The following is a 26,721-nucleotide window of genomic DNA, read 5'->3' on the forward strand; positions in this document are numbered from 1 at the left end:
TTTGCCAAAGCCTTTACTAGCCATTAGTCCAATTTTCCCTTAAGCACCTATGTGTTCTCCGTGATGCCCACTATGCATGGGACTGGCGCCATGAAAAAGCCCATGAAGCCAACTTGTTATCCTCCTTCAAATCCCTCCTTACAACTCACCTCCATGGTGATGCCGCAAAATGCCCACCAATGTTTAGGTGGTTGGTGTGACGTGACTGTGGCTAACATTACATGTGATCATTTCAATCTTAGCTTGCCTGCCCTACGCACACAGCTTTTTGTTGTATCCATCTGTCGTTGCTCATCATATGCTCAGCTGTAAGCCCTTTTGGACAAAGACTGGTTCTTTTTGTTACATGTTTAGTGTACCTCGCATGAGTCCTCAATCCCTGAAAAGTGTTAGGTTACCACAATTTGCCTCATTGTTTCCTTGTGTTTTTCTGCATCCATCTGATGTGTCTTGTCTGATATTTAGGCCAGGTTTACACTACAGACATATACTGGTATAAATACTTCACTCAGGGGTGTGAAAAATTCATATCCCGGAGCAACATAGTTATACCGACCTAACCCACCATGTAGACAGTGCCATGTTGACAAGAGCACTCCTCCCACTGATATAGCTACCACCTCTCAAAGAGGTGGATTAACTACACTCTGGGAGAAGCTCTCACAGTGGTATAGTAGCATCTTCACTTAAAGTGCTACAGTGGCACAGCTGCGCTGTAGTGCTGTACATGAAGATAAGCCCTCAGATTGTAAGCTCTTTGAGGTAGGAACCATCTTTCTATTATGAATTTGTACAGCACCTAGCATAACAGGGTCCTGGTCAGAGACTGAGGCTTCTAGATGCTACTACGATAATAATAATAACTGACACTTGGGAGTTGATTATCTTTCCAACTCGATTGAATCCTGCTCCTGAAAGGGTTCTCCAGTGCTGTGCATCTTCTATAGCCATTTACACGGCCGCAGAGTAGATGTAAGAAACTACCAGATCAGAATGGTAGCATTTGATATCCACTTTGCACAAAGGAACGTATGAATTGCCATACTGGATCAGACCCAAAGTTCATCTAGTTAAGTATCTTCTCTCCAGCAGTGGCTTTGGACAAAGAAACGAGAACCCTACCGAAGGCAACTGTAACCCTTCCATGCCCAGGGTAGCCAACTGAAAATGCCATGGTCAGGGCAGGCTGCAACAGGAGAGCAGATTCTCCCAACACTGGTGGAGGACACTGAAGTCAGACTTCCCAACCAGCCACAAACTCCTTCTGATTCCCCACACTGGTTACCAAGAAGCCAATATACAAACATGCAAAGCCCCCTTTACTGCATTCCAGTCTCCGGCTCCCAATCGGCCACTAGGTCCAGTAAAGAGACTAGTTATTTAAAACTCTATGCTCTTTACCCAAAAGGTTTCTCCTGACCACAAAGGGTCAACCACATTACCAGATCAATATAAGTTTAGATTGTACCCAAAATACCACACTGCCGGCCAATCCTTTAGTAACTAAAACTAAAGGTTTATTATAAAAAGAGAGAAACAAACTATAAGATAAATGTTAAAGGATTAAAGCAATCAGATACATACAATTGATTTGAAAGTCCGTATATATCAGGTTTCTAGAAGAATTGTGGAGTTTTCAGGCTTGTATAGTCCCTCTGGTATACATCCAGTACCTGGATGGGTCTCAGTCCTTTGTTTCACAGCCTCAGCAGATGAGTTGATCCAGAGGTAGGCGATGACTGAAAGAGAAACTAAAGACAAAATGGACCTCTGGGCAGCTGGCTTTTATGTCCTTTGGTCTGTGCCATGCTGCTTGTGAAATTTTACAGGAACCAAAATGGAGTCCAGAGTCACATGACTAAGTTCTGGTGACTCATCAGGTATATCCCTGGCTTCTCTCCCTGGCCCCTTGTACCTGTGGATCTCTCAATGGGCCATTAGCAGGCTATTGTTCCGCAGCCATCCTGTCTGGGATGTGACCCAGGCACAGCATAATTTGAAATACAGATATATCAAACATATCCATAACTTCCATTACACATATAACACATGATATAAATATTATCATCTTACTTAGCACATTATAGCCTTTCTAACAGTACCTGGCATGGCATATCTCACATGAATTACTATGATTTTGACATATTGGTGTTAAATAACATAATAAATGCCCTCCCCCCCCCCCCCCGCCCCCAATCCAGCCAGCGTGACAGCAACTATGGGATAATCTGCCACTCTACACTAGGTATCACTCTGCTCTTTAGAAACTGGTTTAAGTCCCGAAGCATGTACCAGTGAAAATGACCACTTACAGTGCAGGGCAATGGAGAATCAAGCCCAAAGTGCGACAATTGTCTGAATGAGCCTCAAGGATTCTGATACAGAGCTTCCCCTTAGCCCCAAGAGATGCATAGTAAGTTTCTGGATGACCCCAAAAGCACCTGTATTTTCCTGGATACAGGTATAAACCTTTGTAAAAGGGTCCATTACTTTATTATTAATTTGTTGTGCACAAACAGCACGTTCAGTGCTCTATAAGACAAAAATACTTAACTCACTGCCTTGAAGAATTTAATACATTCAAATCTGAGTGTGTCCAAGAAGAAAATCAACCTGACTAGCATCTGTACTGCTTCTTTCTCAGAAAATATCCCCATTATAATATAGTTCCATGCTATAAAGAGACTGCTATGGAGTTGAAAACAGACTCCTTTGCAACAATATAGGATTCACTAACATTGCACAAGAACTCTAAAAGCAGTCTTGGGACTTCCATTGGACTGCTATGAATATGTCAAGAATATGATGAGGCTAGCAAAGAGCTTTAAGCGCTGTATCACCAGCCCCGGGACTGATGTTGGACTGCTGCTGTTTAATTTAAAGTCACACTGAAAAGGAATCCCTCCAACTTCTAGTGGAATGAAATTGTTTTGCTCAGGTTTAATTTGTTTAGCAGCAAGCTCTGATTATCTTTCCTCTACTGTCTAGAGGTCGAGAACAGTATATTGTTTTATGTATTACTTGTGCTGTAGAAACTGTACAATGTTACTTTATTGCTGCTAGACACTGGACATCTTCCTCAGGCTCATATAGGAAGGTAGTTGGTTTTAGATTCATCTTAGAGCTCAATAGATTGCTAAGAGCCATATTCTGATCCCCCAACCCATGTTACATAACACTTTAGGGTCCAAACACGTAAGTACATATTTAACTTTACTACTGTTAGAAGTCCCATGAAGAATAGGGCCATGAGGCATCCAATCCTACAACTCCACAGGGATGCTGCAGCAGCTCATGGTAGCCCCTTAGATTACTCATGGTAGTATAAAAAATACATGCATGCGTTTTCGGGATTGGGTTTTTATGCTAGAAGTAGTGTCACTGACTTCTTTGAGAACCTCTAGTTTTGTATCCCCCTTACAACTTCATTAATGTAATTAAAGCCAAGAGCTATTTAGCATTTGGGTACCAGATTTTTGGCTCATGTACATCAGTCTTCTGCTAATGTAACTCCACTGACTTCAAAGGAGTTACTTTCATCACAGTAAAGCAAAAGTAAGATTAGAATCACCCCAAGTTATTCTCAGAGGGGTTGGTTATATGTTGTGCCCAAGTCTGTATTATAGTCTGGGAGTCCTTCAGGATCATAGTAGAATTTTCAATTATACTATTGGAGTAATTCCTTTCAGGTGGGTGATGGCACTATTTATATTTAATCTTGCCACAGCTGACTGCCAGCTTCAACTATGTCCTAATTTAACTTCAACAATGATGGCGGAGGTAGCTTAATATCAGTGACAACAGAAATCCATACAGCATATTGATTCATAGCATCAATAGGAGTTCTCACCCACTACCTATGCAAGAGGTTATATCCCAAATCTTTGTAATTCAGAGATATTTCTCTATTCTACATAATGTTGTTAATACTGGATTTCATTGTGAAGCACAACTTGGGCAATTAAAGAAATCATTCACTCTAATAGAGCTATTCACTCTAATAACACATGAATGTTAGCTTATCAGGAATTTTCAGCTGAAATGTTTTTTGATGGAAAATGCAGTTTCCACAAAATCGATATTTTCCTGAGGAAATATCAGTTTTGCTGAAATGTTTCAGTTTTCCACTGGGAAAATCTAAATGAAATATTTTATTTCAGATCAGGTCATCCCAAAACAAAATACAAAACTGAAGGAGAACATTTCATTTCAGGACAGTTTGACATTAATCTGTGACTGCCTGAGCTGCTGCAGTGACTCATCAGCGATGTAATTTGGTAGTGTTATGCCCTCATTCTCTTCTACGCTACATCTCCCATGATATAGGTAGTCTCTTATCTGGTTAAACCACTCTGGTGTATTGTGGGAGTCCCAAGATTACAGTGCGCCATAGGTAATGTAGTCTGGCCAGGGCCATAGAGACCAAGGGGGGCATGAGGCATCCAAACTATAATTCCCATAATCCACCACAGCAGCACCGGAGGACACAGATTAATGTCAACATGAGCCAAAACAACATGTTTCAATTTAGTTTGGCAAAACAAAACATTTAGATATTTCCAAGTTCAAATTTTTCAGAACTTTCTGTTCCTTAAGATATTTTGATGTTTACACTTTTCATCTCTATTCAGGATTAAAACAAATGTTGAAATACTGGAATTTTCCATGAGACAGAATTTCCAATTTTTGACCACCTCTCATGAATGTTTAGCTAGATCCCAGGTCAAGAGAAATATGTACAAAAAATGGCAAAATGAGAAAATATTTTTTTCTCCTGTAAAATATTTAATTGACATCATGGGCCAAATTCTTCTCTCCATTACACCAGAGCAGAGTAAATCCAGAGTGACTCCATTTAAGTTAGTGGAGTTACACGAAAGCACATTCTATCTTATGAAGTTATATGGCCTTCATTAGCATAGTATCTAAGTCCCTCACAATCTTTTAATGTATCTCCTCCCTTCACAACATCCCTGGAAGGTAGGGCACTAGTATTAACCCCATCATACTAATGGGGAACTGAGATACAGATACCAAGGTCACACAGAAATTCTGAGACAGGACAGGGAATTGAACAAATGCCAAGTTAGCTCTCTAACCATTGGAATATCTTTCCTTTCCTTTCCCTGAGCTATTTGCAGATGTGTGGAGTGCAGCCTATACCATTCTTCTGAATTACTTTCTCCACAGGCTGATGTGGGGTTGGGTTGGAGCCGTGCCTTTGTCCCTCCTACCCACATTAGGGTGCAATGAGGGAGCAGTTCCTGTATTCTGGGGACTGATGGGTCCTTACACAGGCCATCATGCAAGGCAGGAAGGCTCTCTGTGTCTGTCCCTTTACCCCTGTGCACTTGCATAAAAGCCAGCCACAATTTGGCCCTTCAAGATTAGAACCTGTGTCAACAAGAAAAGGCTGTTGGGCAGAATGCCAGAGTGATCCCCTAATCGTTATGAAAAGTGCTATGAGAACTTTATCTTCATTCTGGATGGCTGCCAGTTATGGAGAGAGGGAACCTCAGTTTAACAAGTTGTCTGAACTTGAACTTATCTTTTTCCCACTGGCAACTTAAAGTGCTACCAAGAGAACTGTGATGACAAGTCAAGAGCATATCCGAATTTTTAAATAAATGAATCACTAGAAAACATTTTTGACGTTTCCCCGGCACTGTAGGCTGGCAACACCAGGGGCCTGATCCTGCATTCTTGCAGCCTAATCCAAGGTCCATTGATGTTAAAGAGGATCAAGGCATGGGCAATTCAAGAGTGTAGCATCAGGTCCTAGAGGCTTCAGTGGCTAATAGGATTTGATACCATGAACTAGCATAAAAGTGAATTTTAATAGTTAAAATTAGGCTTGGAAGATGAGATTCATTCAAATGAACAGAAGATTGCACCTCTATTCATGCTATATTGCCTCAGTCTGGATGTTGATAAGACATTATCTTTGATTTTATTAACAAATATTGTTGTCACGCGGGCTGGCTGGAGTGGGGGGGCATTTAGATATTGTGTGACATCAGTATGTCAGAATCATGATAATTCGTGTGAGATATATCATGTCTGGTACTGTTAGAAAGGATATATCGTGCTGAGTAAGACAATAATACTTACATTCATGTATTATATGTAAAATGGAAGTTATGGATGTATTTGATATTTCTGTATGTCAATTTGGGCTGGCTGGGACACACCCCAGACAGAGAGGCGGCAAGACAATAGCCTGCTTAACGGCCCATTAAGACACTCACAGAGACAAGGGGTCCAGGAAGAAACCCGAGGCATACCTGAAGAGTTACCAGGATTGGCCCATGTGACTCTGGACTCCATCTTAGTTTTTGTAACTTTCCCCATGCCGCATGGCCCAGGACAGAGGGTATATAAGATCAAACCACAGAATCCATTTTGTCTATGTTCCTAACCAGCTGCAGACACACACCTACCTCTGGATCAATTCATCTTGCAACTGAACCGAAGGACTTAGACCCATTCAGGTACTGATGTGTACCAGAGGGAACTATACGAGCCTGCAACTCTACATTTCTTCCAGAAACCTGATGTATATGGACTTTTAATCATTTGTACGTATGTGATTGCTCTAATCTTTTAACATTTCTCTCACGGTTTATTTTTTTCTTTTTATAATAAGCCTTTAGTTTCAGTTACTAAAGGATTGGCTGGCAGCGTGGTTTTTTAGGTAAGATCCAAACTTATATTGAACTGGTACTGTGGCTGACCCCTTGGAGTCAGAGGGACCCTTTTTAGTAAAGAGCATAGAGTTTAAACAACTGGTCTCTTTACTGGACCTAGTGCTGATTTGGGAGCCAGGAACTGGAATACAATAAAGGGGGCTGTGTGCATTTGTGTACTGGCTTCTGTGGGGATTCAGAAGTGCAGTTTGTAGCTGGTTGGGAAGTCTCACTTTAGTGCCACCCACCAGTGCTGGGAGAATCTGCTCTCCTTTTGCAGCCTGCCCTGATCTTGACATTCTCAGGTGGCTACCCTGGGCACGGACGGGTCACAATTGTAATTCTGTTTACTTGCTGGGGATGACATGTTATTTTCACTTTCCATCTCTAGTTGTGCCATTTTAAATCTGGTGTCAGATAAGGGGTTGAAGACTTTTGCCCCAAAGAAAGTTCCCAATGTTAAATTATAGAAGACAATTTCTGTGGCAAACTAACTTTGAACCAGATGTGATGATTGGAAAGATTAAGATCCCTGGAAAACTGAAACAGAACATTAATATCCAGCATCCAAAAAGAGAAATGTACTCTTTGTAATAAATTTGATATGCAAAATATGAAGACTTTTAAAAATACATAAGCATGAACTTTGAGGGAAAACATCTCTTTTCATTTCTTAAGCAGGTATAAGTAGTTTAAATACATAAAATATATTTAATCATATCTATATTTTCCAGAAACATCTAATCCAGGTACAAGAGAGCGCATGCAATGAGTCTAGAGACTAATGACAAGTTTTCCAAAATTGTGTGCTTAAATTAAGGCATCTAAATTCATATCCTAAATAAGAGCTCAGCATTTTTTAAAATTAGGCTATTTATTTATGCCTTACAGCCTCAATGGAATTTAAGTGCTCAACTCCTATTGAAATCAATTGGAGATAGGCACCTAAATATCTTTGAGAGCCTGATTGAGATGCATAAATATGTACACAGAAGTCTTAATTTAGGAACCCAGTGTTTAAAATCTTGGCCGAGGTCCATAGAAGATTATTATTATTGAACCTTTATGTTGTGGTAGTGCCTAAAGGTCACCAAAAGGTTGGGCCCCATTGTGCTAGCCATTGTCCAAGTAAATGATAAATAAGAGTCCCTGCTCCAAACACCTTGCAACCTGAAAGACAAGACTAACAGGTGGCGGGCACAAACAAGCAGGCTGGAGTGGGGAAGGGGAGATGGGGTAACAAATAATTGCAACAAAGTTTGCAAATTCTTAGACCCTTCCACTTCCTCTATAGGAAGAACAATTCCACTAAACTTCCACTAAAAAACAAACAAACAAGAGGATTTTGTGCATGTGATTTGAGGGTCGGAACAATGAATATGCATATTACTCTGGAATTCATATGCAGGTAGAGAGAAATAATATGTTATTGCTCCCCCTCAAAAAGCAAGAGAGAAGAATGATATTTATATTCAAGGTATAAAACCAGATTATACAGGTTACAATACATCTTAAAATCAGGCAGTTCTTCACTTCTGTTTATTATGATTGTCAGGTAGCCATATATAACTACATAACAGAGAAAAACTGGCTATATGCTGACAGCAATAATTGAATGACATAACTGAATGGTAAATAAGAAGATAGCACATAAATATCAGCACTGCACACAACAGTCTCTGGACAGTGGACAGTCCTTATATTTTGTCTGCACCTAATTCTTCTATGTACTCACAGCACTACATTTCTTCTCTATTTGACTACAAACTCTTCAAAACACTGTCCCACCCAGCACAGTTCTCTGCTGCAAACTAAAATTAAGAGGCCAAATTAATCTCTAGTCTAGGGTAACGCCATTGACTCCATCTGGTTCAATTTGTTCTAGTGGCAGAACATCTACCGATTGATCCAACTGCCCCATGAGGGAGCTGTCTCCATCAGTCAGCAGCCAGTGTTAGTGAATAAAGAAGACAAGCTGCATATGTCCTAAAACGGCTGAAGTTACCAAGCAGGAATAAGAAGTTATGAGGACCCTCCCCTACCCTGTGGGGCCCATATAAGGGCTGAACAGAATTGCAGTCCCTCCTCAGGGACAGAGCTGGATTTACATCTTATGCACCCGTAGGCCAAGCAACTATAGCACCCTCCCTGCCTATAGCTGACCTTCGTGTTTTCCACATGGGTGGGGAGTGACAGGGGAGAGAGGGGCTGGGGCAACTGTCTTGGCTAGCTCTGGGCTCCACCTGGGCTCCACTCCACCCTGGGCTCACCCTGGGCTCCACTTTGGGTTCCACTCCACTGCACTCTGGCCAGGGGGTGGGGCCTCAGGGGGAAGAGGAGGAGCAGGGTGGCGGGACCCCAAGAGAATGGAGGAGGAGCAGGGGCGAGGCCAGAATTCCAGTACTCATGCAGGGCCCCCAAATTGTCCAGGGCCCCTGGGCACGGGTCCCATTGGCCCGTACAGTAATCTGCCACTGTTTAGGTGCCCCTAGAATGTCGACACCCCTAGGCCCCTGTGCCTAATTGAAAATCCAGCCCTGCACAGACTCCTCCACTAGTCACTCCAGGGTGCCAAGGATGCCCACACCTCAAAAGGAGCAGGGAGGGATAAAAAGGAGATGGAATCATGGCTTTGTGCCCCTTATGTGCTGGCTATATGGGGGGAGTAGGCTGCACTTCGTGAGGTGGTCTAACCATAGGTGTGTGTATCCATGAGCTGGTGTAACCTGTTTGTTACAGGTTCCCCCTCTGGGCCTGATCTACAGAGACTATAAGTCTTTTACAGCCTCACCCAGGGAGTTTCAGTTAATGTTTTCTGTTCTGGAGGTCCCCAGTTCAGTCCCTGGTGTGTCAGCCAAGACAGCAGCCATCCCATGTGCTCTCCCTGTGCACTGGGGAGCCCCAGGAGTCATTCTGCATCTCTGAGACAGAGTCCCTCTGGGGAATGTAGGCTCCACCAAAAGCAGGGTTTTGCCTGAATGGCACTATCATGCCATTAATGATTTAGTAACTCATTAGTATCCCCCAAGGACTCATCTGGCTATGGAGGCAGTGCAGACAAGAAGGCTGAGTCCTAGTTAATAACCTCGTTCTATCTAATGTGTCTGCTTTTGTAGGCAGCACTTATAGCTGAATTGCATGTTTTCTGGCTTCATTTTTTTTACATGGGAAATGCTTGAATAAGCTCAGTACACAAGCAGGCTGCCTAGAAACGTCTTCCTTGGGTAGAAAACAGAATGAGAGGTTCATGAGGCAGTTAGTCGACCCTCCTAACACTACATTGTAAACCTCACTGAAGAAAATTATACTGAATTTCCTCTTGGATGTGCTACCAGGGTTTTTAGTCTGCTCTTGTCATCTAAGGGGGAGACCAACAAATTCCTCTTGGTTTTATTGTTTCCATTACTATGAGGGAACTTATTATCCAACTCCAGGGGAATTATCATATTGTTTTGTACTTAGCATGTGTTTTGGCTATGGGGATAGGAGGATATGGAGTAAAAAAAGCCTTAAAGTTGCCGTTAACTGCTAGTCACTTTAAAAAAATTGTAGCCTATGTCTCTTTTCTTAATCCATAGATCTTGGCCCTCCTTGCCCTAGCGCTACCTGCCAGTTGTGGGTTTTTTGCTACTGATCCTACAGTCATTAGAGAATCATCTTTTACCCAAAAGGTCAAAATATATTAAGAAATGCCAGAACTGACAGCTAATATAGCCACATGGTACCGAACAGTCACAAAACCACTGTGTTGTGTGTGATACCGTATCATTTCTCCTTCACTTTATCCCATAATTATAATGATAGTCATGGATTTTATAGGCCAGAAGGGACCATGTGATCATCTAATCAGATCTGGATAATGTAGGTCATAGAATTCCAGTGCAGGCCTTAGAATTTCAGTATTCTTTAGAGACTGAGATTGTGATGATCAGACTCCTGCTGGATTTAGATTGGAATCAGATGATAATTTTGATCACATGGGACTCCCCAGCATCCTTTGCTTTGACTGATCACAAATTTCAAATTCCTTTCATACTGGTAGGGGTTGGCTTGTTGCCAACTGCTGTGGTCTGAACGTTGCAGGAGCAGCTCCTGTAGCCCTTAGAGGAATGAGAATGGACTAAATCGAAGTGCTTTACACTAATAAGAAGCACCTCCCAAACCTCACCATGATGCTGGGAGTGAGCTTCATTCTCTTGTGACACTTAGCCTCATTCCGTACACGATAAAGGCAGAGCAGAGATGTGACTGCTCACCACAAGCAGCTGACCATCTATAGCAGAGGTCAACCACCTATGGCATGCGTGCCAAAGGTGGCACGCACAATGATTTTTCGGCAGCACATTGCTCCACTCCCAGCCCCAAGTGCAGCAGCCACTCCCCCGCCTGACCTGGCCCTGCCCCTCTCCTAAGTGGGCCGGTGACCTGCTGGCCAGAGCCGCGCTGCTCTTGGCCCCAAGTAGGGCCACACGGCGGCTGCTCACTCCTTCCAGGGACCCCAGGCATGCTGGGGCCAGGAAGCCTTCCCCCCTCTCACTCCCGCTCCCCGCCACCCCCACAGTGGGGGGAAAAGGGGAGAGCAGGAAACAGGCCTGCAGACACATCCTCCCCCACCACCACCACTGCCGCCGAACACCCGGTAAGTCACTGGCCAGGGCACTGGGCCCACGGCACATGGGAGAGAGGCGGGGGGAAGGCTTGGCACTCCCCTTCCTAAAGGTTGCCGACCCCTGATCTCACCACAGACACATATGGCTCATGCAGGACTGATGGGAAAGGCCTCACAGCCTGCACAAAACTACTCTCCCTGTATCAGCCAGAAGCAACCTCAAGTATTGTTTTAGTGGGACCCAAATGCAGGCTTTGGAAATTGTCTATTTGTTATATTGCAAGTGTATACTGCAAACATTAATAAGTAAATCCATATTTAAATAACCAGAGTACTATCCATATTAACAGCAAGAGTATATGTTGCACTATTCAATAATTAAAAACTGATTGCTTGATGAGAGTATTATTTATTATCATTTATAATTTACACAGTCCCATTGGTCTGCATGGTTGTTTGCAGGCAAAATCTCTGCCTGGAGAGCTAAAAATCTGAACAGACACAGCTATATTCAGTGTACTTTTAGCCACGTTGGTCACAGAAGATTAGAGAGCCAAGGTGTGTGAGGTAATATCTTTTATTGGACCATGTTACTTGGGTGTGATCACCAGCTACTCCTTCTTTAAGCTACTTTTAGTTAGTGTTTCTTAAAATCTTTTGCTCTTAGTATATACATAGTATTATTTGTAGTCCTAGTCTTAGCATTATAGCTCTTAGCTCGCGAGCATTGCCCAGCTCTTCACCCCTCTACTCAAAAGTTGAGGAACCGAACAACTCTCTCAACCAGGTCATCAGGGAAGGGTATGAGTATATTAATCCAAAGCATGCCATATAAATATATATCACATGTGTCTTTAGAATAAGATTGTAATCCTATCCATTATCCATTTGATTATTCTTTTTCATTTGTCTATCATTTTATGTTATCTTAATAAAAGCTTATAAATTATACAAATTCGGTTATCAGTGTGAGCATTCCTGACATGCACCCTGGGGGTCCCTGTAAAAAAAACTCTTCTGGAGCCTGATTCCAGGACTAGAACTTCATTATCTTCTGATCAGATCAGTTGGCGAGCCTATAACCCCATTAATTACTAAACACCCAGAAATCAGGCAACAGGGTGTGATTTCCAGCTCAAATAAATTTATTCACACCAGCTTTCATTGAGCTAGTGCACTAAAAATAGTAGCATAGCCATAGTAGCATGGGCAGCATGGGAGATGAATAGGAAGATTCATATATTCACAGATCTCAAGGCCAGAAGGGACCACCACCAGGCAGCCCAACCCTGCAAATGCACAGAGTGTAGAATAGCTCCCAGAAGCTGGATTACAATAATTCCTTTTAGGAAGATATCTAATCTCATGTTAAATTCTTCAACCAATTGTGAGTCCACCACCTCCCCTGATAAATATTCCAAAATTTAATTATTCTCACTGCTAGGAAATTGTGTCCAATTTCAATTTTTAATTTGTCTAACTTCAGCTTCCGGCCATTGGCTTTTGTTACGCCTTTGTCAGGAAGGTTACAAAACCTTCCACTATCAGATATCCTTTCCATGTGTAAGTATCTATACACAGCGATCAAGTCACATCTCAATCTTCTCTCCAATAAGCTGAATAAAGTGAAGTCCTTAAACCACATTTCATAAGGCTTATTTTCCTGCCCCAGATCATTCTTGTCTTCCCTCCTTTGAACTATATCTAGTATCTTCATATGCTGCTTGAACTATTTTTAAATGTCTGATTTGATGGACACTGACAGTTAACTGAGCTAATTTCAGTTTCGTTTGTTTTGTTTTGACTTTCTCCTAAATTCTTAAAAGTGAAGGAATACAAACCAATGTGCCCTAAAGGAGGGGACTTGAACTTTAAAATTTTAAATGAGCAATCAGACCTATAAAAGCTCTGTTCGGCATTGCTCTTCATTAATCAAAACCTCTTCCAACTAAAGAAATTGCTACCAAGACAACTGTGTAGCTGTACAAACTTCAGCATGGATACAAAGTCTATGAGATTATATATCCTAATGGAAGCCAAGACTATGTAATAGAAGTCTCATTTGATGTGCCTGGCATTAAGAAAGAGGTAGGTACTAAAGAGTATAGCTACTGCATACGTTGCAACACTCTACTGCTTGGAGTTTCTAAATGTGACTTGATGCTGTCTGTCTGTCAATACTTAACAGAGGACACTAGAACATACACACTTGGATTCATAGTACAGCCAACACATGAGACCTTCATTGTTCCGATCATAACCATCTCTCCTGTCAAGGGTGCAGGGAAACAAGACAAAGACAAATAATCAACCCACTTATTGTACAACTCAACTGAAGCTAATGGCATTCCATCAGGGATGAACTTGGCCCTAAATTGTCAGTTTGTTCATGGAATGTTAGCAGTCCATCAACACTTCTCTCTTTACAGTGTTATCCAGTGCAAGAAGATTTTGTGATGAGGAAAACCTCTATCTAACAGTTATTCATGGCAATATGGATCAAAACTGGCTGCCCTTCATTTCAAACTTACACCAGTCTCAGATGTTGTTCAGAAGCACAACTATGGACTGGAAGACAGTGGCACCCACTTCACAATTCATGTCCCTCGTTATGCCCACATGTACTGTATGAGGTAGGGATGACCAAATGTGCATCATGTCTAACCCACTATAATTGGAGGGAGGAACTTAACATGTAAAGGTTAAGCAAAGTTTGAAGCCTACCGGCAATAAAACAACAGTATTACTTAACTACAAAAGTAAGGATGGGAGGGTTATATTGGAAGTTGTGACAGAGGTAGAAATGGAATAAAAACTTTCATATCACTAGCATGTCCTGTCCTGGAGAGCTACTGATGTCAAAGCTAACTATGGCATACTGATGGTAGAATTCCTCATTCTAAAACTAATGGCATCCAACTTCCCATAAATGTACCTTGTGGCTCTACTTCTATCCTAGAGTGGCTCAGATTTATTTTTTTGCCCCATCTCTTCTCTGAACTTCAGAGACAATACTGAGGATGCCCATATCAGTATCCTTAAGCCCAACAGTCTTCTGCTAATGGTACATCTGGAGAAGTTTGAGATGACTCAGTGCCACAAGATAAAACCCTAGCCTTAGTGAAGGCAAAGTCTTGCCACTGAGACAGTTGAGTCAATTTCATCCTTTGACTTATATGAAACTGACCTGGTATCTCAATCAGAAGCTGTCTCAATTGGATTAAACTGATCTAACTCCTAATCAACTTCTGATCTCTTAGAGGACATTCATCCCTCTGGAATAACAGCTTCACTCCACTTAAAAATGGGGAACATGTTTAATATGAGAAATTTCTCAGTCTCATGCAGATTTTCACCTAAGGAACTAATAAGTGTATCTTGTTACCTTTATGTCAAATGTTTGTCTGGACTTACCTAGACTGGTAATGATGGCTCTCTGTTAGGGACTAGGGAAAGAGTATGCTGAATGCTTGTCTTCAGACTGTTTGCCAAATGGAACTACAGCTATCATTGAAATGAAGATAGCAGGAATCACAAGACCTGGATACTAAGTTTATTTGTCTCTCAAGACAAATGGTGAAGGCCTGCTATAGTGCCAGAGAAGAGTGCAACATTCAAATTCCATGTAAGCACCTGTGGAATAAGTAGGAAGGCAAAAGAACCCTGTCTTTGATTGGGGCAGATTGTAATATTGCAATTACTATTGTGCTGGCCAGATGCCTGAACAGGACTGGGGAGGGCTGGGTGCATTGCATGAATACAGAAAATATCCCGTTCCAAAGATATTGCAATATATAAGAGGAACAGATCTCATGGATGGATTACACTAAAATGCACTAAATGTAAACATCACTGAGGGTGAAGGTTGACAAGTCTCTCTCTCACCTACTGAATATAGTCACCATACCTAACTGCAACAGATGGAAGGAACTGCTCTTTCCATGTTACATAGTGTAATGTAACATCCTGGAAAACTGCATGCTACACTTCAGACCTCATGTGCTGTGACATGGCTTATAAACTCTTTGGTTTCAGAGTGAATAATGGCTATAGTATCGTGCACATTGACCAATGATATATCTGTGGGTTGAGTATGTCTTACTATGAAGTGTGCATGAGATAAGGCAGTGAAAGATGTGAATAAATGGCTATGGTAGCTACCATACTAGCTATTACTCCTAGGCACCACTAGTAATATAAACTCTGCTCTTAATCTAGATGTGATCTTGATGTTTGTAACAGTCTTCGGCTAAATGCCTGACTCTCTTTCAATTTGAGAATACTGTTATGACCTATGAGAACGATGTGCTTCCAGGTCTAAATTAGAGCACTACACTAATATGCCAGTAAGTGGTGCTGTACAGCAGATGAAACAGGAAGAGTTGTTTGACCTAGCATAAAGGTTCTAGCAAAGTCTAAACTCTACTCCCCCCCTCCGAGACTGAAGTGTGAATGTCAATATATCGTGAATCAGACCATCATTATCCAGTATGAATTTAAAAACCACCCAGCATTGAGCCAGGATTTGGCGCTCTCACTCTAAACTCGAGGCTGCGCAAAGGTAAGGGGATGAGAAGTCTAGAAGCTGAATTCTCTAGGGGGTTGGGAGGAAAATGAATCTAGAATGGATCACTATTGAAAGCAGATATCTATAACTGACCATAGTAACTCATGCTACCACTCTACGACTTGGGTCCATACTCATACACTCAAAACATTTCCCTATCCCACCCCCTCCATGACTTCCAATGTGAGTTCTAAAAAGCAGCATCCCCTTTGCAAAGTTTCATGTGAATGACAGCTGCAAATTGCTCTTCATGCACTGTACCTTCTTCAAGTGATTCTCTTAGCATACCTTTAACATTCCTACATTACACACCTATATGGTTCTATACTAGGGGATGACACTCAGCAAACATGAAGCCACAACCTGCCCCAGAGAAGCCAGGTTCCACTTATAAATTCCTTTACCTCCCCCTCTTTTTTTGCCAGGCTACTTTGTTAGGTGAGGCTAATAATAACCCCTTGTTTAAATGGTCTTTGTAGATGAGGCGATATTTCTTTATAGAGACTATGGGGGGGCTGTATGATCACTGGAGTGTCCTCTACAAATCTCCATTTTTCTCCTAGGCATGAATTTCTATTCTAGGCATTAATGAACAGTCTTCTATGTGCTGCCTTCTTAAACTATTAGTTTCAAAAGACCATTACACCAAGATCATAGGTATATAGGTAGGCAAGGACTTGACAAAAGGGCTTGTCTAATACGTAAAGACTTCATACTCTTATTCTGAGTTCTATATAAATCTTATTCTGATTCCTACAAGGAGATGGAGTATCCTTTGTTAAAATACTTAAAAGAGCGTGATGGGTTCCCCCAGGGTGCAGACCAGAAACTGTAGAATTGCTGTGCCCCCTTAACCTGCCAGCCTGTGTTGACTCCTTACAATCCCTTGCTGGTGACAAACAGCAGACCCTGGCAGACACTGTTATCACCCAACACCACAGCAGATGGAACCCCACACCCACCTAGACAGCAGGAATGTTTACGTGGGCTGCCTCTGGCACTATGACGCTATCAGCAAGCTACAATCTTCTAGCATGTATAGTACTCAGACAGGCATTCGCAGGCAGACACTCACCCAACTGAGGTACATGAATGCTTTCTCTAACTACTCATGAACCAGCAATAGGTAGAGGCACCAGCCAATTGTCCTAACACTGCACTCCAGAATTATACCATCTTGCTCCGGTCAAAATTTTGGCCAGAGTAAGCTCATTCTTTAGTCTGCCCTGTCCCACCTTCGATATGGAGAAGTTAGGCACAAGCCCCTGTCCACTGAGCTGAGATTTCCCCAACACTCCAACCCAAGACACACTGTTTTAGGTAAAATTATAAAACAAATGTATGAATTACAGAAAGAATTTTAAATGATTATAAGTAGTAGGCATAAAAGACCAGAGATAGTTACCAACAAAAAAAACTTTGCAGTCTAAATTCTTATACACCAAAAAGAATTTAAATGAAACAATATCTGACCCTGACAGATGATACAAGCAGGCTACAGATTCTTGATACATAGGCTTCATCTGCTTTGCAGCCTAGGACCTCCTCCCCCATTCAAAGTCCTTTGCCTTCCAGACGTTCCTTCAGGTGTTGAGTTGTGGGGGAGTGAAGACAAGTGGTGATATCTCTCCCCATCTTTTATATCTTCCAGCATAGGAAAGATCTATGCATGTAATGAGGGGGGGGGGGGGCGGGGGCTGCCCCAACTGGTCAAGCAGTCTCCATCATGTATATGTTTCCTCTGAAGTCTTTTGGGATGGCTGCTGGGAGAGTGGATTCCCCCGTAATGGGCTATCAGCACATCTGGCTACTCCATTTTTGTGCCTGAAAAGCTGGTTGTGGATGTTTCCTACCTCACCACATCTTTCAGTAGCAACAGAGCAAAACTTCATAACTTCATATACAATGATGGCACATGCAATCCAACAGGATATTAATTTTTAGCAGATCAAGACTTTTAAAATGATACCTCACAAGGCATACATTGTATAAAACATATCATAATTATATGACAGTGGGGAATATGGGGTTCCAAGGTGCTGTTTTTGAGAAGGAATGTCACAAAGAGGTACTGTATTTTGAAGTGGAACAGCTCCATTCTGAAGATCCACATCTCGAACTGTATCTAGAAGACTGTTGGTCTACTACTTCCCAGGCTAGAGACAGCAGCCCACAATGGTCTATCATTACAAACTGGTAACAAAATAATGCATTCCCCTCCCCTATATTCAACTAAACTAGAATGAACTTACTCTGGTTATGTGTGCGAAGTACAACACTGTCTGCCCGTTTTGAAAACTTGACTTCTTTTTCAAGGACTGTGGGGCAGCCATGTCTTATGGTAGAGAAGATGTACAATGCTAACATCCTGACTTCGACGGTGAACTCAAGGTTAATGGTAGTGCTGTGTCCTGTGAGCAAGTATAGAACTGGATTTAAGAGATGAATCATACTATCACTGATAGTAGAAGTGAAAGATAATTCATCTCTCTCTTCCTCATCCGCCCCCCGCAAGTTTGAACTTTGGAGTAATGGTAGGATGCAACTGAAGAATGGACAGCTGCTTTATTATCATGCTTGAAGATATTGCTGTGCTAACAAATGAAGCTGGCTAATCAAAAGCTCTAACTCTTCCTTTTTCCTCTCAAAGCTGTGAAAAATGCAGAAAACTCTCATTAAACCATCTTCCATAAAGTAGATGGTGACTCAAGAGTGAAGTTTCCCACTATCTAAAAAGATTTGAGGTGAAAATGTTCACTTTCATGCAAGAGGGAAATGTGCCACTGGAACAGGTGAATAGCACCTCTGCTCCCTTTCTCTTATACCATGCTTTTATCAAATGCTTTTAGATCTCAAAGTACTTTACATAGGAGGTCAGGATCATATTCCTATCTTGCAGATAAGGAAACTGAGGCAGAGGAAGTAAACTGACTTGCCTAGGGTCACCTAGTAGAGCACAGGGAGAGCTAGGACTAACCCCAGGTCTCCTGAGTCCCTGTCGGAACTCAAACTACTTGTAGTTTGTTGGCCTGCACTCTTGAGTCGTGACTTTAGAATAACTATACGCAGTGAGAACTGCTCCAAAAGTTTAAACTGTCTCTAACTTGGTCTTATTCCTGCTGGAGTTTGCCACTATGACACTGTAGGGAAAGACAAGCAAGATGAGAACTGAATCCAATGGCTGATAAACAATTAGCATAGTTTTCTAAACAGTTAAAAGAAACTTATTATAGAAACTGATTCTTCCAATGGCAATAACATGACCACTATCCTGTAGATATACTTCCATTGTAATGTGTTGATATGTGATGCTAGGCAGCCAGCCTCAGATTTTCTTTATGTGAGGAGATGTTTTTTCTAGAAAACAGTCTGGGGAAGTAGATCAAGAAGTTTCAAGAAACTCATGCTCTCATGAAATCTTGATGTAAAAATCTTTGTGCAAACACACTTGAGTACAACAAACTAGATGTACTACTGAAGCTCTGTATGTCCAACAACTTAGTGATGCAAAACTGCATGTAGAGAATAATACAATGAAGACCTCTGAGCAACATTTGAAGTCAGAATCATTCTAATGAACTTCTCTGGGCTGGCCAGAGTCCCAATACTAATCTTTTTCTTTCTTCAGGTTAGAGTGTTGAGGCATGGAATATGCATGGACATGTGGTCTTCTGGAGCAGTCATTATGGAAAATTTTAAAAAATTGGATGCAGAAAGGAAATGCATGAGGACCCCAACCTCTAATGTACTACTGTGCTTCTCTGGCAGAATGTTGAATCACATTGCTATAACTCTTATAGATGAACAAAGACTGACATCATGAAACTAGTCTTATCTACGTGCCAAGACCATTAAATGAGAACTAAAGCTGTCTCTCCCTCACTAATTGCTGGTAATATTTTGAGACTAACTCTTGAACCAACTCCTGTGTAGATGGCATCTATCCAGAAATCTCAACCTACTAGAACATTCACCATAGACCTACACAATGTTCATTTTCCAGTTTCAACTACTTAACTACCATGTCTCAATACTGAGACCCTTTAGCTGAGCCACTAAAAGATTCTTCTTTAAGAAATCCCCCAGGAAGATGCAAGGAAGAAAGTCTGCATACTAATGAGAAAGCAAACATAAATGTTAGGAGATTTGATCTAATACTCATGTCCACAGCTGATTGTGGGCCATGTCTTAACTACTTAAACCAAATATTATTTTTCAGGCTTTTACTGGAGAGACTTTGTTAGATTTGGATATTTCATTGGCCTTGTTTAATAGGTCTGTAGGATAAAATGCTCTTCAAAAACTTGCTCCTTTTCACTCCGACCCTGTTCCAAGTGCATCTTTAACCACCTCTCCCTCCCTGTTTTTCTGCTTCAAATCTTTGTTCCCTTCTTTCAAGGTACTCTTAATTATTGGAATAATCCAAAGTGATTAGGGAACTTTTAGATGAGACTAGGTTTGTATATATAGAGGCACTCGTGCTGAAGTACCTGCATTTAAACTGTCCCATCAGAAAGTTTTGGTGGCACAATTCCTCCCACCTAGAGCTATTAAAACTTTAAATGTTGAAAAATCCCTGTTTTTTGGGGGGTTTTTTTGGAAGAGCTCTATTACTGTTCATTTAACTAGTCCTAAAAGCTGTAGCGTTATAATTTTTAGTAAATGTTGCTGTACCACTTTCTACAAAAAATATGGGAGAAGAGAAAATGACATCTTCCTTCCCAACAGGGCTCTTGACACTCCTGCTCAAATCTCTTCCACTACACTAGTTGCATACATGTTAATTTTCAGGCTTTACATTTGCCTGTAACACAGCTGCAGGTACTGAATCTTAACAGCACTCTTGCAAAGCAAGTCCTTAAAACACAGTTCAAGAAACTTAATCTCTATGGAGAGAGGGGGAAACTAACAATCTTTCACCCTACCTATGGACTACGCTTGCTCTAGGATGCACTTAGAATTAATCTGTACCCTTCTGCTAGCAAGGTTCATTAGCCCTAAACAACCATTAAGTTGCTTAATGTATGAAAACACAGCACTTACTATAAACTTTCTTGAGCTGACATTGCATACTGCACTGGAAATGCTGGTTCTTAATGTAGTCTTCTGTTTGAGCTATTCTATGGCTATGCTGCATAGCCAAGATTATAAATGAACATGAGTACAACTAATGCCACTTGGAATAAAGTAGGTACTTTGCTAACATCCGCTACTAACCACTTTTGTTCAAGAAAGTTTAGTCTTGTCAAACAATAAAATGAGTAATCAAGGGTGGGAGAAGACACTTGTTCTGCAGTAGAAAGCTAAACTTCTTAACTGGACTCCCTGCCCTTTCTTTAATAAAACAAAACATTCTAGTACAACGAAGAGCATCTCAGGCACAGCAAGTTGTTCCTTGAGTGATTTTTTTTCAACCTAAGTATCAGAAATATTGGCCTACTTCAGCCCGTAAGCACTATCTCTGAGACAAACTTCTGACATCTCCCCTGACTGCAGTCCAACAAGATCGACAGGAGGAACAGAAAAGGTAATCTTGTGTAAAGAAGTGAATGCAGTGTACTATGTGAACTCAAAACTGAATCCTAGTATGGGAATGGTGATCCTAGCCACCAACCCCACCTTTTTTGTTGGACAAGAAGTATTTGACAAAGAATGCAGTAGCACCTTAACTTGGTGGTGGAGGAGGGAAATTCCACTGATCTCCTTGGTGGAGATCTCCTTCCTTATCCTTCATCTTTTAAAGAAAAACTAAAGATAAATCAGTTTCTCCAAGAATGAAGAGCTCTGACCCTAGCTGTCTGCCAGCATCCAACATTCCTCACACAGGATTTGCCCAACGTTGTAACTCCTTGCAAGCTAACCTTAGTCCACTCCACTACTGTGACTTCGGTTATCGATCCCACTGTGACTCCAAGAATGAAGTGGCCTATTAAAATCCAAGCCAAGAGATTTGCATGTAATAAAAAATTGTTGCAGGGTAACATCAGTGTTGAGACAGTGACTCTTAACAGGCAAATGAGTAGCTTTTTCTTAACGTCTTTATTAGAGATACAGTTTATATTCCCCTGGCAAAGGCTGTTAGCCTTCCTATAAAGGGAATATCAGTGGCTGGCAGAGACTGTCTAGTCCTTGAGGCTGTCCTCCAGCACCAGCTGTTATAGCCTGTACAACACCCTTACTTCAGTATCTTTTCACAAAGAAAATCTTACTCCCAGATGTCACTGTGCTATATTACAGTGGTTCTCAACCTTTCCAGATTACTGTACCCCTTTCAGGAGTCTGATTGTCTTGCATACCCCAAGTTTCACCTCACTTAAAAACTACTTGCTTACAAAATCAGATAAAAATACAAAAGTATCACAACACGCTATTACTGAGAAATTGCTGACTTTCTCATTTTTACCATATAATTATAAAATAGATCGATTGGAATATAAATATTGTAATTACATTTCAGTGTGATACGTAAGCCTGATTTTTACTTGTGAACCGTGTCTGAAGCCTGAGCCCCCGGAAGCGGGGCTGAAGTAAATAACTTAGCTTTGTGGGGCCCCCTGTGGCGTGGGGCCCTGGGAAGTTGCCTGCGGGCATCCCCTAATGCTGGCTCTGCACTTGAGACCTCCCTAAATCTGTCCTGTGATCCCACTGAGGGCTGCAACCCAAAGGTTGAGAAACACTGATCTAGATGAGTTGATGTACCCCGTGAAAGATCTCTGAGTACCCCCAGGGGTACATGTACCCCTGGTTGAGAACCACAGCTATATTAAAAGGAGATAGGCTAGGTCTATTCTGACTCCTAGAATAGTACAAACACGCTCTCCCCCATACCAGTATTTGAATACTGGTTAAAGGGCATTTCTGCACTGCAAACAGAAGTGTGACTGCAGCATATGTAGATATACCCTAGTTAGCTCCGATGACAATAGTAGTAAAACCACACCAGTATAAACTGTAGAATCATAGAAGATAGGGACCTCAGGAGGTCATCTAGTCTGACCCCCTGATCAAAGCAGGACCAAACCCAACTAAATCATCTCAGCCAGGGCTTTGTCAAGCTGCAACTTAAAAACCTCTAAAGATGGAGATTCCACTGCCTCCCTAGATAATCCATTCCAGTGCTTCACCACCCTCCTAGTGAAAAAGTTTTTCCTAATATCCAACCCAGACCTCCCCCACTGCAACTTGAGACCATTGGTCCTTGTCCTGTCATCTACTACTACCGAGAACAGCCTAGCTCCATCCTCCCTGGAACCCCCTTTCAGGTAGTTAAAGGCTGCTATCAAATCCCCCCTCATTCTTCTCTTCTGCAGACTAAACAGCCTACTTCCCTCAATCTCTCCTCATAAGTCATGTGCTCCACCCCCTAATCATTTTCATTGCCCTCTGCTGGACTCTTTCCAATTTGTCCACATCCTTTCTGTAATGGTGGGCTCAAAACTGGACACAATACTCCAGATGTGGCCTCACCAGTGCTGAATAGAGGGGAATAATCACTTTCCTCAATCTGTTGGCAATGCTCCTACTAATGCAGCCCAATATGCCATTAGCCTTCTTGGCAATAAGGGCACACCTTTGACTCATATCCAGCTTCTTGTCCACTGTAACCCCCAAGTCCTTTTCTGAAGAACTGCTGCCTAGCCAGCCGGTCCCCAGTCTGTAGTAGTGCATGGAATTCTTCTGTCATAAGTGCAGGACTCTGCACTTGTCCTTGTTGAACCTCATCAGATTTCTTTTGGCCCAATCCTCCATTTGTCTAGGTCACTCTGTATCCAGTCCCTACCCTCCAGCGTATCTCCCACTCCCACTTCCACTGTAGTAGAAGGCTGACCTGGTCCTTGTATATGTATTCAAACAGCTAGCCTGTCCTGCTGCTAATGGCTCTGGCTGTAGTGCTATTCAAGCTAGCTTGATCAAAACCAGCTCAAGAACCTTCCACTTGTGCTGCAGTTAAATCTCCTGATTGCAGAGTAGACCTATCCAAAGCCTCATGATCATTCTTCTGAGAACTTAGTCTCTGTTAGAATGAAAGATAGGATTAGCAAGTGTGCTGCATATCCTCTCCTTCCCTGCCAAGAATATAAATATCTAATGTAACTGGAAGAGGTAATTTAAAACTTAGGGAGGGGAGTTACTTAATTTCTGAACAACACCAACCACAAGGTTACATTGGACAGTGTTATTTTAGCTAAAGTTGAACAACAGCACAACACATCCTGCCTTCCTCTCATCAGATTCCCTACTTCCTTTGGTTTCCCCAAATGCCTAAATAAAATTAGCTTTCCAGGATTAAGTTTCTAGTTAAGCATTCAGATGACAGCTGTGTAACTGTGCCATTAAACCTGAGGATTCTAAGTGAAGTTAGCTAGACAAGACATCATTCACAACTAGCTAAAGAAGAAAGACAATCTTCATCGGGGATTCCCGGTGTTAAGAAGAATGGACAGGTAGTTTTGCGAGGCACAGATGGATAGCTGGAACATTTGCTGTCTTCCAGGAGTGAAGACTAAGGACACCATTGCAAGAATAAACAAAATTCTGAGTTTGAAAGGAATGACTCCTTAGGTAATCATAGTGTTGTTGTAGCTGTGTTTGTCTGTGTAGCCAATAAAAAATATTACCTCACCCACTTTATCTCTCCCCTGGTTATCTACATTAGTAGTCACAACACTGCATCGGATACCATTTCATGGCTCCTAAAAGACTTCAGGGAAGGGAACTAAAGGAAAGGAGTATCTTGTGCCCTTCCTGTTCCTTGAGGAAGACAATGAGAGGATACTAGAGATGAATAGTGGTTAAGAAAGTGGTGTGGATGGGTGAGGGAGGTTCTGGAGAACACTAGGGTGGCGACTACAAGAGAAAATCCACTTCCTTGAGCTATGTAGTTATACTGACCTAACCCCCAGTGTAGTCAGCACTATGTCAATGAGAAAGATTCTCCCACCAACATGGCTACCACCTCTTGAGGAGCCTTCACTAGTAGAGCCTTCACTAAAGCAATACAGCTGCACCAGTTTAGCTGCGCTGCTGTAGTGTTGTATGTGAAGTTAAGCCCTGAGATAGGTGCCTCGCTGCAGCCCAGAGTTTGGCTCCCATCTGATCATCTCAAATCCTGGAGTCAAGTGTATTATGCACCTAAGAGGTTTCTTGGGGGAATGAGTTAGGGCCTGCCTTGCTCCTCACAATATGGCCAGCGATGGTGGTGCCCACCTTATAACTTCTAGCCTGTTGGATAGAGTTCTCACCTTCTATGTGGCTGACTCAGATTCAGTTCCCCCCTCTGCCCCTCAGCAGTATGCTCCAACCACGGGGCTACATGATATTCTGAGGTGAGGTCTCCCTCCGTGTCTCCCTTTGAAACTGTTCCATGGTGGATAAATAATTTCAGAAGTGATTAGAGCACAGGGACTGCAGCCTGGGTCTCCCATGTCCCAGCTGGTGACCTAACCACTGGGCTGTGAAGTTCTCTCTCTCGCACTCCCTGGCCCAGTGCCTGTTCCACTGTGGATAAATTGTGCTAGAGAGAGTGAGAGCAAGAATGACTCTAGTCTTGCAGTGAAAGCCCTCTCCTGAGAGGTGGGAGACCCCTACTCAAATCCTTTCTCCCCCTCTGGCAGATGAGGGGGAGAATTGAACCTGGATCTCCCACATCCTAGGTGAGTGCACTAGCCACTAGGCTTAAAGTTATATGGTGGGCATCGCCTTCTCTGGCCAGATTTTGAACGTGTACTCTATAAGAATCTAACTTTGCTTGATAAGATAAGGTAGTAATACAAGACACCTGCAACCCCAAGCCTGTAAAAAAAAAGCTTTGCACTTAGCATAAGGACATGAGGCCTATAAAGCCTTAGCGTAAGCAAGTTGTGACCAGACGTGACCAGAAGTCACATGATAGCATAAGATATAATGCTGTAATAAACAATTATGACTAAATAGCTGACCAGTAACCATAAAATATCAGTTGTTGCCAGTTTGAACATCTGCTGATGTTCCTATCCTAAAATACCCAACGGCAAGAACACCATGGTAACCAACTGCCATATATGATCATAAGTTTGAGATAATTAACATACTAAACTATAAGAAGAAAGTACCCCAACATTATTAAGGTGAGGAAGTTCAGATATGAATGGAGGAAGCCAGATATTCTCATGAATATTTATGGTGGCCATCAGTCTCTCTAACAGAACTAACCACAGCCTAGAAGACCACTGGGATTTTTTGTCACACCAAAGATAGGATAGGTCCCTTAGTGAACCAACTGTCTCACCACTTTTTGTCTCCACAAGAATGGTGTGAAAGTACACTTGTCCTGATACTGGACATATGGACAATACTGTATTATTGCTGCCTACTTGTTTGGGTTGGAGTATTTGTGTGTTTACTAATTGTGTTAATAAAACTACTGCAAATTCAAAAGGTTTTTTTCTAAATATAAATATTGCTCCCATGCACATTGGGGTTCCCAAATTAATAGTAACGCTAATGACTCTGGGCCTGATCATGGGATAAGACCCTGTCAAATCACAGAGTATAACTTGGATTTCTAACTGATCAATATAAGTAACACACAATCTATAGATAGGCCAATACACACGGGACTGAATCCAGTAGGTATCTTCTGAGCATACCTACCAAATTTAGCCCCACACATGAGATAGTCATTGAGCTACCTATCAGCTCCTGTTCAAGAATTGCTGTGCGGCTTAGGTGGAAGATAGGCAGTTGGATGCCCAGAGGCAAAAACTTAGGCACCAAAAGAACCTTTACTTTGAAAACTTAGGTGCTGCATGAGTTTTGGAGCATACAAGATCTGGCTGGAGTTCTGTGAATCACAAAGGAGCCTAAAACTGGGATTTAAA

General features: G+C 42.0%; 1 pseudogene; it reads left to right on the forward strand.

Annotated features, from left to right (window-relative positions):
* Positions 1–2,406: 2,406 nt before the first annotated feature.
* On the forward strand, positions 2,407–16,697 carry LOC137150698 (zona pellucida sperm-binding protein 4-like; annotated as a pseudogene).
* Positions 16,698–26,721: the final 10,024 nt, after the last annotated feature.

The sequence above is a fragment of the Emydura macquarii genome, unplaced genomic scaffold (assembly GCF_026122565.2).
Source record: "Emydura macquarii macquarii isolate MOO-44397 ecotype Brisbane River unplaced genomic scaffold, CSIRO-AGI_Emac_v2 contig_1027, whole genome shotgun sequence".
NCBI classification, from domain to species: Eukaryota; Metazoa; Chordata; order Testudines; family Chelidae; genus Emydura; species Emydura macquarii.